Source organism: Amia ocellicauda, chromosome 3 (assembly GCF_036373705.1).
Source record: "Amia ocellicauda isolate fAmiCal2 chromosome 3, fAmiCal2.hap1, whole genome shotgun sequence".
NCBI lineage: Eukaryota > Metazoa > Chordata > Actinopteri > Amiiformes > Amiidae > Amia > Amia ocellicauda.
Window position 1 is genome coordinate 11,911,819 of NC_089852.1, and position 16,345 is coordinate 11,928,163.

A 16,345-nucleotide genomic window follows, 5' to 3' on the forward strand; every position below is an offset into this window, starting at 1 on the left:
AGATGCATTTTTTTGTGTGAAACAAAAAAGAAATAAGACAAAAAAGCAGAAAACTTCAGCATGCATAACTATTCACCCCCCCCCCCAAACTCAATACTTTGTAGAGCCACCTTTTGCAGCAATTACTGCTGCAAGTCTCTTGGGGTATGTCTCTATAGGTTTGACATCTAGCCACTTGGATTTTTGCCCATTCTTCAAGGCAAAACTGCTCCAGCTCCTTCAAGTTGGATGGTTTCTGCTGGTGTACAGCAATCTTTAAGTCATACCACAGATTTTCAGGTGGATTGAGGTTTGTGACTAGGCCATTCCAAGACATTTAAAGGTTTCCCCTTAAACCACTCGAGTGTTGCTTTAGCAGTATGCTTAGGGTCATTGTTCTGCTGGAAGGTGAACCTTAATCCCAGATGGTCTCAAACCTTTGGAAGACTGAAACAGGTTTCCCTCAAGAATTTCCCTATATTTAGTGCCATCCATCATTCCTTCAATTCTGACCAGTTTCCCATTCCCTGCCGATGAAAAACATCCCCACAGCATGATGCTGCCACCAGGATGGTGTTCTCAGGGTTATGAGAGGTGTTGAGTTTGAACCAGACATAGAGTTTTCCTTGATGGCCAAAAAGCTCAATTTTAGTCTGACCAGAGTACCTTCTTCCATATGTTTGGGGAGTCTTTGGGGAACAGCAAATGTGTTTGCTTATTTTTGTCTTTAAGCAATGGCTTTTGTCTGGCCACTCTTCCATAAAGCCCAGCTCTGTTGAGTGTATGGCTTACAGTGGTCCTATGGACAGATACTCTAATCTCCGCTGTGGAGCTTTGCAGCTCCTTCAGGGTTATCTTTGGTCTCTTTGTTGCCTCTCTGATTAATGCCCTCCTTGCCTTGTCCATGAGTTTTGGTGGGCAGCCCTCTCATGGCAGGTTTGTTGTGGTGCCATATTCTTTCCATTTTTTAATAATGGATTTAATCATGCTCCATGGGATGTTCAAAGTTTCGGATATTTTTTTATAACCCAACCCTGATCTGTACTTCTCCACAACTTTGTCCCTTACCTGTTTGCAGAGCTCCTTGGTCTTCATGGGGCCACTTGCTCAGTGGTGTTGCAGACTTTCAGAACAGGTGTATATATACTGAGATCATGTGACAGATCATGTGACACTTAGATTGCACACAGTTGGCCTTTATTTAACTAATTATGTGACTTCTGAAGGTAATTGGTTGCACCAGATCTTATTTACAGGCTTCATAGCAGAGGGGGTGAATACATATGCATTTACATATGCATTTATTTTTTAGGATTTTTTAAAACAAGTATTTTTTTTCATTTCACTTCACCAATTTGGACTATTTTGTGTATGTCCATTACATGAAATCCAAATAAAAATCCATTTAAATTACAGGTTGTAATGCAACAAAATAGGAAAAATGCCAAGGGAGGTGAATAATTTCACAAGGCACTGTATAATAATAATAATGTCTACAGAATATTCAAGGTCTAAAACAAACCAACCTCAAAGTAATGTGTGTGAAAGACTACAACACAGCTAGACTAGAATATGATGATGATTTCCAATGAAGTCTATAGACTTGTGCGCTGTATGCAACAATGTGGAATCCATCAGAAAAAGAAGAACCTTTTTTGGTTAAAACATTTCTAAGAATGCAAGCAATCTTTTTATTTGTGGGTTACAGGATTTGCAGACTTGGCTGTCAAAAACATGCCAGCCATTACCTTTTTCCTGTCAATGAAAGGAGCCACATAAATGAACAAAGGGAAAAGTAAAGGGCCAGGTTAGGTAAGGAAATCAATATGCTGAGTGCGACCTAAAACTGAGAGCAAGTGTAAGCTGTCATTCTGAGCCGTTATGAAATGTTTAAACACCTTGTTTTACACAAACTGGCCCAAGGGGGCTTGTTTTTATTTTTTGTTTATTGCTGACCATCAGCATATAACCTGTTATGTTATTTGTACAGGGGCTATAGAAGTTAGAGGCCGTAACATTGTACAGCCTCACATTCATGGCCCATGTTTGGCAAATGTTTTCCTTGGTGTATTGCATAATGTGTCACAGAGGAACACTAAATAAGGTGCTGGGAAAGATACAACAGACGAGCTACTGTAGCTCAAATTGCTGAACAAGTTAATGCTGGTTCTGATAGAAAGGTGTCAGAAAACACAGTGCATCGCAGTTTGTTGCGGATGGGGCTGCGTAGCCGCAGACCAGTCCTGGTGCCCATGCTGTCCCCTGTCCACTGCCGAAAGCGCCTACAATGGGTACGTGAGCATCAGAACTGGACCACGGAGCAATGGAAGAAGGTGGCCTGGTCTGATGAATCATGAGTTCAAGGTGTTGACTTGGCCTTCAAATTCCCCAGATCTCAATCCAATCGAACATCTGTGGGATGTGCTGGACAAACAAGTCAGATCCATGGAGGCCCCACCTTGCAACTTACAGGACTTAAAGGATCTGCTGCTAACGTCTTGGTGCCAGATACCACAGCACACCTTCAGAGGTCTAGTGGAGTCCATGCCTTGACGGGTCAGGGCTGTTTTGGCGGCAAAAGGGGGACCTACACAATATTAGGCAGGTGGTCATAATGTTATGGCTGATCGGTGTACATTTGGATATTAACTGAAATGTTCTAATTGTCACTTCAGACTTGACTGTCTGAGTTTACACTTCCAAAGAATGTGTTAAAAATCATATTATCTGATCAAATATCCTTTTTCTTTCATTTTTCAAACTCAGAAGAGCAGGAATTTCAGTCCCCTTTCCTGGCACTTGAAAATGTCCTCTACTTTTAAATTGTCACTCAGCTAGCAGTGTGTTCAAATCCATTTCTACTATTAGCTTCAGCCTCATGGTTTGAGGTTTCTTTTTCATTGCTGATATAATTTCTTCAGTGACACAACTTTTAAAATTAACACATTGGAATAGACTGATTGAAGAACCTTTATCATGCCTACAAAATGCAAGGGCACAGCATATGATAATGTATATGATGCTCAGTATACACAGTATATTAAAGTGGCCAGTAGGCTAATGCATGACACATGTTGGCACCATCTGTTCTGCTGTTTCTTTACATTGTGACAGTGGTACGCTAGTCAGCCACATCAATGTATGATGTGTATCATGGTGTGGCATGTGCTGCTGAAGAATCAATTAAACAATCCCCTTCGGTTTAGCAGTCTGTCCTTTGCTGTATTATTGACTCTGCCATCCAGGACCCCCCACTCCCCATCATCGCCGAGCATTGATCATGTAATGCAGAATTAAAGTTAAGGTAAAAAATTGTGCTCATCGTCTTTATTTCGTGTAATGTCATAACAATTTCATAATCGTCATAATTTCATTCCCTCCCTTCTCTGCCATAACAATAATTGCATTCCATTGAAAGGGGGGACACTAAAACATGGAGATTAATACTGCAACAGTAGTGGGTTTATGTTGTCAAATTAATGCAAATTAGTACATAACAAAAATAGGTATTCAGTAAGAGTTAGCGTGAGCAACGTGTCCCAAGGACAGTGGATCAACTTTTATGGCTGATTCTTTACTCTCTTAAAGGCACTGCAGTAAGTTAGAGCTGCCACGATGGGCATATGAGCGAAATGCTGAGTGCTGTCTGTTTACAAACACTGATAATGGAGTCATAAATTCTGGAACAGTAAAAACAACCCCAGGAGCGAAAACCTGTGTCAGCTTGTGGTGTCACAATAGCTCAGCCCCACTCAGTCTTTTTAATTGCTAAGTGTGATAACAATTTGGAATAGACAATCAAAAGGAGAGAAAAACAACTTAGAGCTACATTCTTATGCTTGCTTAGGTGTGTAAGGTTGTCTGGGTGTATTTATTTGATTTAAATGTTGTTTAGTTTGTTTTCAAACAATATATTAGCATCCAATTAAAGCAATAACACTTGTTGTTGATTTTGTTTTTAATAAACTTAATTGAGCTAATGTGGTATTTTGTTCATCATAATTACCACTTCACACCAAAGTCTACAGAAAAAGTAAAAATGTAGTTTCTTCTCAGTTTTGCTTCGTTTTGTGCTGGTGTTGGGTCACATGCATCTAATCTAAAGTCGCTAAAGACATCCTATTTTATTATAGCAGGGCCCCGCAGTTCAGATTTTACAGGCATTTGTCTTGTTGGCGTTGCTGTCATATTCATGTCCCTTTTTGTACATCAGTCATCATCACGTCTGATTGGTGTCACTCATCACGGCTCACAGACAGTCACTTTCTCCATTCCTGACAACCCAAATGCCAAGGTCGATATCAAGGGCAATGTGTCTGTCCATCATCTGACCATGTTGGGTCTTTTGAAAGTCACCACCACTTTGAGTTAATAACATATTAAACGATCTACCAAACATGTATAATTTGTGGATGTGCCTGTAAATTCTGAATTTCACAGAGTGAATATTTCAACCCGCCCGCTACCGTGTACCCTGCAATTCTATGATCATAGATACAATGGTTATAGGAATGATTCACCCCCTTGGACTTTTTCACATTTTGCTGTTACAAGACATTTTGATGCATTTAAGTTGTTTTTCCTTTCATTTACACAACCTACTCCACACTGTCAGCATGGAGGGGGGAAAGATCTGGAATATCCCAGTCCATAGCCAACTTACTAAACATATTCTAATTCACAAATTTAAGTCATTCAGTGATAAAAAATCATCCCATTATTTCTACAGAGGTAAAAGAGAAGAGAGTTGCCTAATCATGGCCGATGCAAATGTTCCAGGCCAAGCTGACGGGTAAGAATGTCTGTTAACCTTTCGAGTATTGATTTGTTGTAATGCATTCTCGGCTTGTTTAAGACACACAAATACTATTTTCTCGCCCAGATTTCTGAGTGTAAAGATAAGGAGGACCTGGGAAATGAGAATGTAAGCTTTCCTTTCCAGCTCAACTATGATGGATGGAATTGATTTAGATGCTGCTTTAGTAACTCTGCTGCAGCCATCACGGGATGCTTGTTTGTGTGTATTGAAGAGCCTGTTGCCTGGTGGTAAAAGCACAGATGTGAAGAGAGAGAGTAGCAAAACCCTGCATGCTGTGCCTCTGCTCCCTGTTTTTCCCTATGAAAAAAATTGCAATTCCACATTCTTCCATATGCAAGACTTAAAATAAAAGTATAAATACACCGATCAGCCATAACATTATGACCACCTGCCTAATATTGTGTAGGTCCCCCTTTTGCCACCCAAACAGCCCTGATCCGTCGTGGTATGGACTCCACTAGACCTCTGAAGGTGTGCTGTGGTATCTGGCACCAAGACGTTAGCAGCAGTTCTTCCATTGCTCTGTGGTGCAGTTCTGATGATCACGTGCCCATTGTAGGCGCTTTCGGCAGTGGACAGGGGTCAGCATGGGCACCCTGACTGGTCTGCGGCTACGCAGCCCCATACGCAACAAACTGCGATGCACTGTGTGTTCTGACACCTTTCTATCAGAACCAGCATTAACTTTTTCAGTAATTTGAGCTACAGTAGCTCATCTGTTGGATCGGACCACACGGGCCAGCCTTCGCTCCCCACGTACATCAATGAGCCTTGGCCGCCCATGACCCTGTCACCGGTTCACCGCTTTTCCTTCCTTGGACCACTTTTGATAGGTACTGTCCACTGCAGACCGGGAACACCCCACAAGAGCTGCAGTTTTGGAGATGCTCTGACCCAGTCGTCTAGCCATCACAATTTGGCCCTTGTCAAAGTCGTTCAGATCCTTACGCTTGCCCATTTTTCCTGCTTCTAACACATCAACTTTGAGGTCAAAATGTTCACATGCTGCCTAATATATCCCACCCACTGACAGGTGCCATGATAACAAGATTATCAGTGTTATTCACTTCACCTGTCAGTGGTCATAATGTTATGGCTGATCTGTGTATATATACTGTTTTGAGCAGTTCTTTCATCGGGAATAGAGGCTTCCATAAAATCTTCAACCAGGAAGATTGTCTCTCTTTAGCAATCAATACAAGTGGTGGAACAAAGTTTACAAAAAAGAAAGAAAAGAACAACATTGAAATCAGTTTACTCAACTGGAATCTTTAATGTTTTCTCTAGACTGGATTAGTATCCAATAGACTCTGAGGACATACTAGTGATTCATCAGTTCATTAATCAGTTTAATTAACAATATTAATCAATTTAATGGAAACTATTAATATTGTTTCCAAAGAAGGGAGTGGATACTTTCAACTACCACTGTGTGATGCAGCCAGTGGATCAACAGGCCTGCTTATCTCTACCAAGTCCTGTTATTTGTCTGAGGTCACAGTTAATTTAATTAAGGGAGAAGATTCTTGGGAAGTAATGATATGGTAGGAAAATAAAGAGGCACGTGTAACTGTCAGGATTGAGTATGTTTGCTTTATTTTATTGAATAATAAATAGTCTCTTGTTAATGTACTTTACACTTTGATCGCATTATCCTCTGCAGAGCGAAAGGTCAAAGCTCTCTCAATTTTCCACTTTTGTAAAAGTATTTATATCCATTATTCTGTCAGCGCAGAAGAACCCACTTTGTGTATATATGCCAGGATCAATTGTATGAGCCTTTAATTGTGCTCCTTTAGCCAGTATTTTAATAGCTATTTGTTTTGTGTATTGAACTCATTAGATTTTCGCTTCTGCATCCAGCATCCATCAAGCCACTCTTTCTCCCTCAAGGGTTTCAGTGTGGAGTGGGCCCTCATGTAAATAATGAAAGGTCAATTTAGCATAATCCTGCGGGCCTTTATCAAGACTGATGCACTTGCATAAAAACAGTGTTATGTTTATCACTGTGTGTGCAATCGCCGTCTGCTGGGCCTCGGACATGAACAGCATGAATTCTGCCAGGTGGATATCACTGCTTTACCCTTCAATATTGCGCACCATGCTTTCCATGTTTACCTTAATCATGTGACTTTGTGTTGTACTTTAGAATGTCATTTGTCTATTGATCGTCTTGTGGAATATAATAAGTTTTCCTTGGCTTGACAATCATTTAGTTGCCCTGAGTTCTTCTTCCTAACTCCCCATCGTGCTGAAGCTGGTCTGGCATTGCTCTGTACTATGTAAAACAGGGTGGTCACAGGTTGCAAAAGCCCCCTCTACAGACGCTACAGGGAGTGTTCCAGTCCTGACGGGACAGTTATGAATCAACATCTGAGCAATTAGGGGGTAAAACTGTCGCTGTTAAACTACATGACCTTGATCTGGGCTTTTCCCTTATTGGTGTGGGAGCTTCCTGGGTCGGCAAAATCCAGCATGAGGGATATCAAGTGTAATGAAATGTATAGTCTTCAGTGGTTCAGCCTTTTTTATGACCAAGTAGGGGGTCAGACCTCTCTGTCACAAACTATAAACCGAAAATCTTTCATTTATTACTGCCGGCTTCCGCTGAGAATACATAGAATGGAGACAAAACGATTCAATATTGTGCAAGACGTGCTTTACTGCCTTTGTCTTCGGCAGTTTGACCAAACGAGATAAAAGCGTGAGGTGATGGGAGATACTGTCAGACACTGACAGCTAAGCAATAGGAAGGAGTCCGCTGACCCTTTATTGTGGAGTTGTCACAACCTGAACAAACAAGTGTGACCAAGGAAATCGGATATGCTGATCCCTGATCCCTGATCTCTGATATCTGATATAACACAGGCTGATATGGCGTACACCAAGATCGTCACATCCAGATCCAACATTCCCCACACCCTGCGTTGCGTGATTCATAGCCCGCCATCCTTATTGGTAATATTGCCAGTGTTTCATTATGTTTGTAGGTTTGTCATTAATGTGAGATGGATGTATACTTTGTAACAGCTATGAGCTTACGAGGTGCCAGGAGGGATAACAATAAACCAGAATGGTATGAAAAATAAAAAAATAAAAAATAAATGTCTTCTCTGCACAGTTTAAAATGTTTCCTCTCTCACTAAAAATCCTCCCATGGCCATTTTAATGGATACAGCCTAGGAAACATGCATGACCCGCCCTTTCTTTATTTTCTGAAAGTGACGGGACGTCTTGAGCGGCACAACCGCATTTTGTCCTTATATGTGAATTTGGCATGCATTTTTATCCCAAACTACTTAGTGAACTAAAAACATTTGCACAAGTTAACAATTGACTTGCCTATAATGAAGCGGAATGGATATTGTCTGTGTCTTGTTGATATTACCAGAATGCTGGATGATGGAGTGATGCACTACTTACAGTTGAGGGGAGGAGAGAGTATCTCAGGGCAGCTATTGACTATCCATGACCCCTGGGCTGACCACCTCACCTCATTGTGTCTTAATTAAGCTGGCTGGTAAAGGACTGTAAAACCCCTGTGTGCAAGGGAACTTAATCAAAATAATACACTGGGGACACCAGAGACAGCTCTACAAGGTGGACAGACTCTGTGTTTGCTTTTTGGACCATGACAGAGAAGATAACACAGCATAAGCCATACAATTAATTTCCTAAACCATTTAAGTAAACCAACGCACAGATTTTCAAAGTGAAAATGAGTATGCTGTATTAAAACAGCCCCAATGCGAGGAAAATAAGGGTATAACAGGTTTATAACCATGTCATACACACACACACACACACACACACACACACACATATAGCTTTTGTAAGAAGCAGCTCATCTAAATTAATTGTTTTTCTTCATCACTAGCTACTCCCTGATAATGACCACCTAAATCCAAATTAAAGCTTCAAATTAGTACTTCAAATGTGTTGGCTGTTAATCTCTTTATTTTTGAATTCTTATTCTTATGAGTTGGCACATTAGGTATAACTTAAACTTCTCTGGGACACCAGCATAATGTATTTATGAAGGTAGTGTGATGCAAAATGATAACAGATGAGAGATTTACCATGAAAGCATTGTCCTTATTTCTGCCTTAAAACCACCTGCTGTGCTTGATTAATTTGTACAGATCTTTTTTTTTTTTTTTTTTTTTTTTATATATAATTGAATAGAGAAACCATTCAAATAATGGTGCCAGAATCTTTTATTGTTTGCCCATCATTAGGGAGCTAGTTTCTGTCTGCTAAATAATTCGATTTTGAAGTCTTTTCTTTATAAGTCAAGATCAATTATTACATCTGGCCATAGTATTATGTTTAATCTTGTTAATGAGTATAAAGACATTTATGGCACACTTTTATGCAATATCTTCTTCATATTGTGAATGATGCACTATATGTCTGCTTGAGTGTTTTGTCGATTGCTGGTTCCATACAATCAAGATCTTTGATCACTGTTGGGATTTTACGATGAGGGCCAGAGTGTTGGGAGTACTATGGTGCTGTATCAGGAACTTAGTTCTGCAGAACACCTCTGGGGTCTATTGGAATATCAGTTAAGGAAAGGGTGACACTCCCGCACTAGAAACTGTGCAGTGGGAGCAGCCTTACGGTATTCCTCTGGCCGTTTATCAAAAGGAAAGGACAAGTGACCAAGATTCAAGGGTTAGCTTCTTTCCTATTAAATACATGGTGGCTTATCTTTTGCATTTGTCCCAATTGTTTTCTTGATGCAGTGTACAAAACCCATGATGCCACATCTTGTTGAGAGACTAAGTATAATGTAGAATAGATGGAGATTCATGAAAATGACCTTAGGAGTCCAGCAATGTCAGAAGACATGCCAACCAAAAAAAAGATCTTGTGAGCCCTTGATATTGAGAAACAATGGAGCATCCTTCAGAGACAGTGGTCTACCAGGCCGGAGTGTGTCTGTGAACAGTCTAGGGGGTTTGAATAGCCCATTGTAGAACAGCACAATGGGCTTTCAGAAAAGAGTGTCCCCTCTTACCTCAAGGAAAGCGTCCAGGCACATAAAAGCCGGAGTCCCCTGACAGCGATGAAAGAGAGATTACTGAATTAGTTTTTAACAAGATTGAAAGGATTGATGAGCTATCTCTAGGCTACAGGCCAGATACCTCCCACTGGGTGCGCTGTGAATCTACAGTCCCATCATACCCAACTGCCTCATGAATTAATCATCATCGGTTTATGTATTTGTTTCTTTCAACAAAACATTGTCTCCTATTGCATGCCCACACTCCCACGCGAGTGCGCCGCCAGAGCCTTTTGTTCACATTATTAAAAAAAAAAAGGCAGAAAAACACACAGACACATATATAAAAAAACTCCCGCAGTCTATTTCCATTGTAAATGTGTATCCAAGAGAGATTAAATTAATAACTGTCATCCTTATCAAGCCCTGTTGCTTCTTGCCAAGATTAATATTCTTGTCGGTGTGAGGTATTGGATCCTTTTGAAGAAAACCCCTCACTTGGTTGGTGGGCTGTAATTCACAGGCCGGTGATGAGCGTTCTGATGTGGGCTTGATCGTATTATGGTTTACAGACTTGACAAATTGCTTGTAAAAACACTCAGGCAATGGGACAGACGGCATGTAAAGTGAGGGAAAAAAGTATTTGATCCCCTGCTGATTTTGTATGTTTGCCCACTGACAAAGAAATGATCAGTCTATAATTTTAATGGTAGGTGTATTTTAACAGTGAGAGACAGAATAACAACAAAAAAATCCAGAAAAATGCATTTCAAAAAAGTTATAAATTGATTTGCATGTTAATGAGGGAAATAAGTATTTGACCCCTTCGACTTAGTACTTGGTGGCAAAACCCTTGTTGGCAATCACAGAGGTCAGACGTTTCTTGTAGTTGGCCACCAGGTTTGCACACATCTCAGGAGGGATTTTGTCCCACTCCTCTTTGCAGATCCTCTCCAAGTCATTAAGGTTTCGAGGCTGACGTTTGGCAACTCGAACCTTCAGCTCCCTCCACAGATTTTCTATGGGATTAAGGTCTGGAGACTGGCTAGGCCACTCCAGGACCTTAATGTGCTTCTTCTTGAGCCACTCCTTTGTTGCCTTGGCTGTGTGTTTTGGGTCATTGTCATGCTGGAATACCCATCCACGACCCATTTTCAATGCCCTGGCTGAGGGAAGGAGGTTCTCACCCAAGATTTGACGGTACATGGCCCCGTCCATTGTCCCTTTGATGCGGTGCAGTTGTCCTGTCCCCTTAGCAGAAAAACACCCCCAAAGCATAATATTTCCACCTCCATGTTTGACGGTGGGGATGGTGTTCTTGGGGTCATTCCTCCTCCTCCAAACACAGCGAGTTGAGTTGATGCCAAAGAGCTCGATATTGGTCTCATCTGACCACAACACTTTCACCCAGTTCTCCTCTGAATCATTCAGATGTTCATTGGCAAACTTCAGACGGGCCTGTACATGTGCTTTCTTGAGCAGGGGGAACTTGCGGGCGCTGCAGGATTTCAGTCCTTCACGGCGTAGTGTGTTACCAATTGTTTTCTTGGTGACTATGGTCCCAGCTGCCTTGAGATCATTAACAAGATCCTCCCGTGTAGTTCTGGGCTGATTCCTCACCGTTCTCATGATCATTGAAACTCCACGAGGTGAGATCTTGCATGGAGCCCCAGACCGAGGGAGACTGACAGTTATTTTGTGTTTCTTCCATTTGCGAATAATCGCACCAACTGTTGTCACCTTCTCACCAAGCTGCTTGGCGATGGTCTTGTAGCCCATTCCAGCCTTGTGTAGGTCTACAATCTTGTCCCTGACATCCTTGGACAGCTCTTTGGTCTTGGCCATGGTGGAGATATTGGAATCTGATTGATTGATTGCTTCTGTGGACAGGTGTCTTTTATACAGGTAACGAGCTGAGATTAGGAGCACTCCCTTTAAGAGAGTGCTCCTAATCTCAGCTCGTTACCTGTATAAAAGACACCTGGGAGCCAGAAATCTTGTTGATTAATAGGGGATCAAATACTTATTTCCCTCAACATGCAAATCAATTTATAACTTTTTTGAAATGCATTTTTCTGGATTTTTTTGTTGTTATTCTGTCTCTCACTGTTAAAATACACCTACCATTAAAATTATAGACTGATCATTTCTTTGTCAGTGGGCAAACATACAAAATCAGCAGGGGATCAAATACTTTTTTCCCTCACTGTAGATATAAGGAATAAGAATGCTGACTGTTGTATCGTTCATATTTAAAATATACTCTATTCTCTATAACCAGGAGAGAGAGGTGGCTCACATATCAGATTACATAAAAGGAGATATAAAGAATATAAGAAAAAAAGAAAGTTTACAAATGAGAGGAGGCCATTCGCCCCATCATGCTCGTTTGGTGTCCATTAGTAACTAAGTGATCCAAGGATCCTATCCAGTCTAATTTTAAATGTTCCGAAATTTTCAGCTTCTACCACATCGCTGGGGAGTTTGTTCCAGAGTGTGACAACTCTCTGTGTGAAGAAGTGTCTCCCGTTTTCCATCTTGAATGCCTTGAATCCCAATTTCCATTTGTGTCCTCGGGTGCGTGTGTCCCTGCTGATCTGGAAAAGGTCCTCTGGTTTGATGTGGTCGATGCCTTTCATGATTTTGAAGACTTGGATCAAGTCCCCACGTAGTCTCCTGAACTGCCTCTAGAGCAGCTATATCTTTCTTGAAGTGTGGAGCCCAGAACTGTCCACAGTATCCAGATGAGCTCTAACTAGCGCATTGTACAGTCTGAACATCACTGCCCTTGTTCTAAATTATACACTTTTGACAATATGCCCTAACATTGTGTTTGACTTTTTTATTGCTTCCACACATTGTTTGGATGGAGAAAGTGAGGAGTCCACATAGACTCCTAGGTCTTTCTCATGCATTACTTCATCTAGTTCTATTCCTCCCATAGTGTAATTATAGTGGACATTTTTGTTACCTGCATGTAATACCTTGCACTTGTCCACATTGAATTTCATCTGCCAGGTGTCGGCCAACAACTGAATATTATCCAAGTCCCTCTGAATAGCCTGTGCTGCCAAGATTGTATCTGCTGAGCCACCTATTTTACTATCATCTGCAAATTTGACAGTTTTCCAAAATACTTTTTAAAAGTGCCACCGTGGTCAGATTTTTTGTTTAATTGCAAAGGTTTCTGTTTCTCTCTCACTGTACAGTATAGGGCTCCACTATTCTGAAATAAAACCAGTTCACAGGGTTAATACGAACTGGTCAGAAAACTAAAATCCATGGACAGTAATTTATTATTGTCTATTTAAATTAAGTACGAATTTGAATGCAATGCGTACCTGAAGCAACATTTCTCTGGTGCTTTGTGTCATATGTTGTGAATGATGATCACACAGGGGTCCTGAAATCGGCAGACCTCAGTGAACCCAGTCAACCTACAAGGCTCCATTTGGCCCCGGAGGCCCACCGAAAATATTGGATTTAAACATTTCTCCCTTAGCCCTCCTCTCCTGTGCCTGCGGCATAAATATCTACCTTCTGCATGAATTTCTGTGTCAAGGCCTGCATAATGCCCAATGCCAAGCTGCTGGTATCTATTATTTCTGTGTCTCTCTGTTTTTTGCGGGGTGTGATTGAGGTATCATGATGATGACGATTAATCATCTTTGGCTGGCAGTGTTTGCAAATGGAAAGCCACACTTACATGCCCAAAAAAATAATTAAAAAATGTGACACTGAATGCTATTTACTGTATTTTGTAAGTATGGGCTATATAGGATGATTTTTTATTTAGTTTATTTCTTAATTCTACAAGAGATTGAGCGAAAATTCAAGAAATCCAGGGTTAAAATCATCAAAACATAGCACTAAAGGCAGTCACTCATTAACCATTCAATCACTTATTAAATAGTATTTAACACAATAAAAAGCTTAAATATATGGAATATTTATCACATTTAATGTACAAAGCTGTCTCCTGTGGTAATGGATTTTACCAGAGGACAAGTGCTTTTTCTTTGGGGTGGACATCAATATTTGTGATTTCTATGCTGCCAGTATTGGGAATTGACTGTCCATCTACCAGCATGATAACTCAATGTCACAGACATGTGAGTGTAACACAGTGGGTCATGGTTCACAGCAGAATATTTACCTGCTTAAACTCTTGACCTTTAATCCCATAGAACATGTCTGGGATGAAATGGGAATTCAAATCAGGAAGAGAACCCAGATACAAACTCATCCCACTGTGCCAAGGATTAAGGCAGTGGGAGTAATGGAACAGTGCTCCTTTGGCTATCAATCAAACAAAATTTACAGCATTCCTTGCAGCCGGAGGGTGATTAAATACATAGCAGATGTCTTTTGTGATTTCTCTATTGTCCCAATACTTTTGGTAATAGTGTATAAACATTCTTAAAAAAAAGTGTCATGCCTTCTGGGTTTATTTTTGTATAAGTATTGTTAGTATTATTGTTATTAGTATTATTTTAAGTGGCCTAATTTCTTGGCCATCACTTGATTGTTATGACAGAAAAAGCTCAATCATCAATAATAATAACCAAAAGCTAGAGGCTCTCTTATTGTGATATTTGACAGCCACTACTATAAGGAAGCCCCTAGTCTGAGCTGCCAAGAAGTGGAGGTTTAGGGAAAAATAATATTACGTCCCATAATTATTGTGAAAGGTCAGGCAGGTCTCAAGGCAGAACAAAAACAACAACCATCTGTGTTTTCTTCCTCGGCGCAATGTAAGGTTCAAGCAACCTATTATATTTAGCAAATGTCACAATAACAATTCATTTGTGGATCTTTCAATGTTTGCTAATATCTAAATCCAGGAGTGATATACCTTGACATTCAGCTGTATTTCCTGTCGTGGTCCACCTTAGAACAAACATGTTTTTTTAAACATAAATATTTATTGTACTTTTTCAGTACAGTGAAAGCATAATTTGGCTTTTCCAGTTTATTTGCTTCATGCTGCCTGAATGGACTCCAGTTCACACAATGGGCTGCGATGACAGAAATGACTCTGTTTACAGGATAACACTAGCAGTGTTTACATACATGCTAAGTAGTGGCTGCTATTCTGTTTATCTACTCGACTGGTGAAGACTTAATATTCAAGATAAAATTAGCAGCACTAATAGTACTATTAGCTGTTTTGGAAATGAATAACACAAGCCTTGGGGTGGTAAACATCAGTCCTGGCAAATTGTAGTACCGGAAGTGCTCATAGTAACATAAAATAAAAACATGAAATTGAACTTTCACATTACTATATCTTAAAGATCTGGAACTGTGAGGATCAGCACATGTTTAACAGTATTGGTATGTTGTCAATATTATTTTTGTAAATTGTATGTTTTTCATCATAACCTGCTTAAAATGAGGATTGTTACATTGTCAGCACCATGTTCTTTGCACAATTCCCCAGCAATGGAGAATATTGCTTAGACCATATTTTATATTACATAAAACAAAACCCCACCTAAATAGCTTTGATCTGTTTTTCCTTGTGCCTTATATTGTTATATTGTTTTATTCAGTAAGGCCTTTATATTAACACTTGAGATGGTGGCTCTGGTTTTATTTTAAAACGGACACGTTTTTTACACGTCTTTTTATGTAAACAACAGAAATGATCAAATCGCTTTATCAACAACTCACCTGGGACTTTACTTGAAGAGCTGGGCTCTAATAATGGATCAGACAGGCACAGACATTTTCTGCATCCTGGAATTCAAATACTGTAGCTTTCAGGAAACCAGTAAGAATTAAATATTTGTTGAGGTACTTAGACATAAATCCTAGAGCACACTGCTTTCACTTGAACCCTATAATGTTTTCTTTTTTAATAACTAATTTAATATGCAATGTCATTATTTTCTTTATTTTTTAATGACATATTGAGATTCATCAGGGTAAGTGAGGACAAGCACTATATGCCAAAGATGGAATTAGTTAATGGTAATGATCATAAGACCAGAGTGATAACTGGTTCGAGGCTGAGGTCTCACATACAGTGAGGAGTTTTAACAAGCTGGCATCCTGTTTGAAATGCAGGGTTTGCCACTTTCCATAAATGAAAAACATGAACGACATTAAGATTTCTATGAATCCCACTTTTCTCCCCTGTGAATGATTAAACAGTTTAATTTTTACCCTTTGGCTGGCTCTCCTCCTTGCTGAGACAAAGCTGCAAAGAAATAATAGTTTGGTCGACAGTGAGGCAATTTATATATAGCAGACAGACAGACAGAGAGAGAGAGAGAGAGAGAGAGAGAGAGAGAGAGAGAGAGAAAACAAGACATTTGCAAGCTTGGAATCCACTCCCCCCACCACCCCCCTGTCCAAAAGACCTGAAAACAGTCACAGGAAAAAGTAAATCAAGAGGGAGTTCTTTTTTTAAGTCAGTTTGCTATTGTTTACAGCTAGTCCTGTAGGCCACAAGTGGCAAGTCGTAGAATCGTGCAAGGTCCAGACAAGTTGAAAGTAATTATACCATGCAGGTTATCATTTTTCTGATGTCA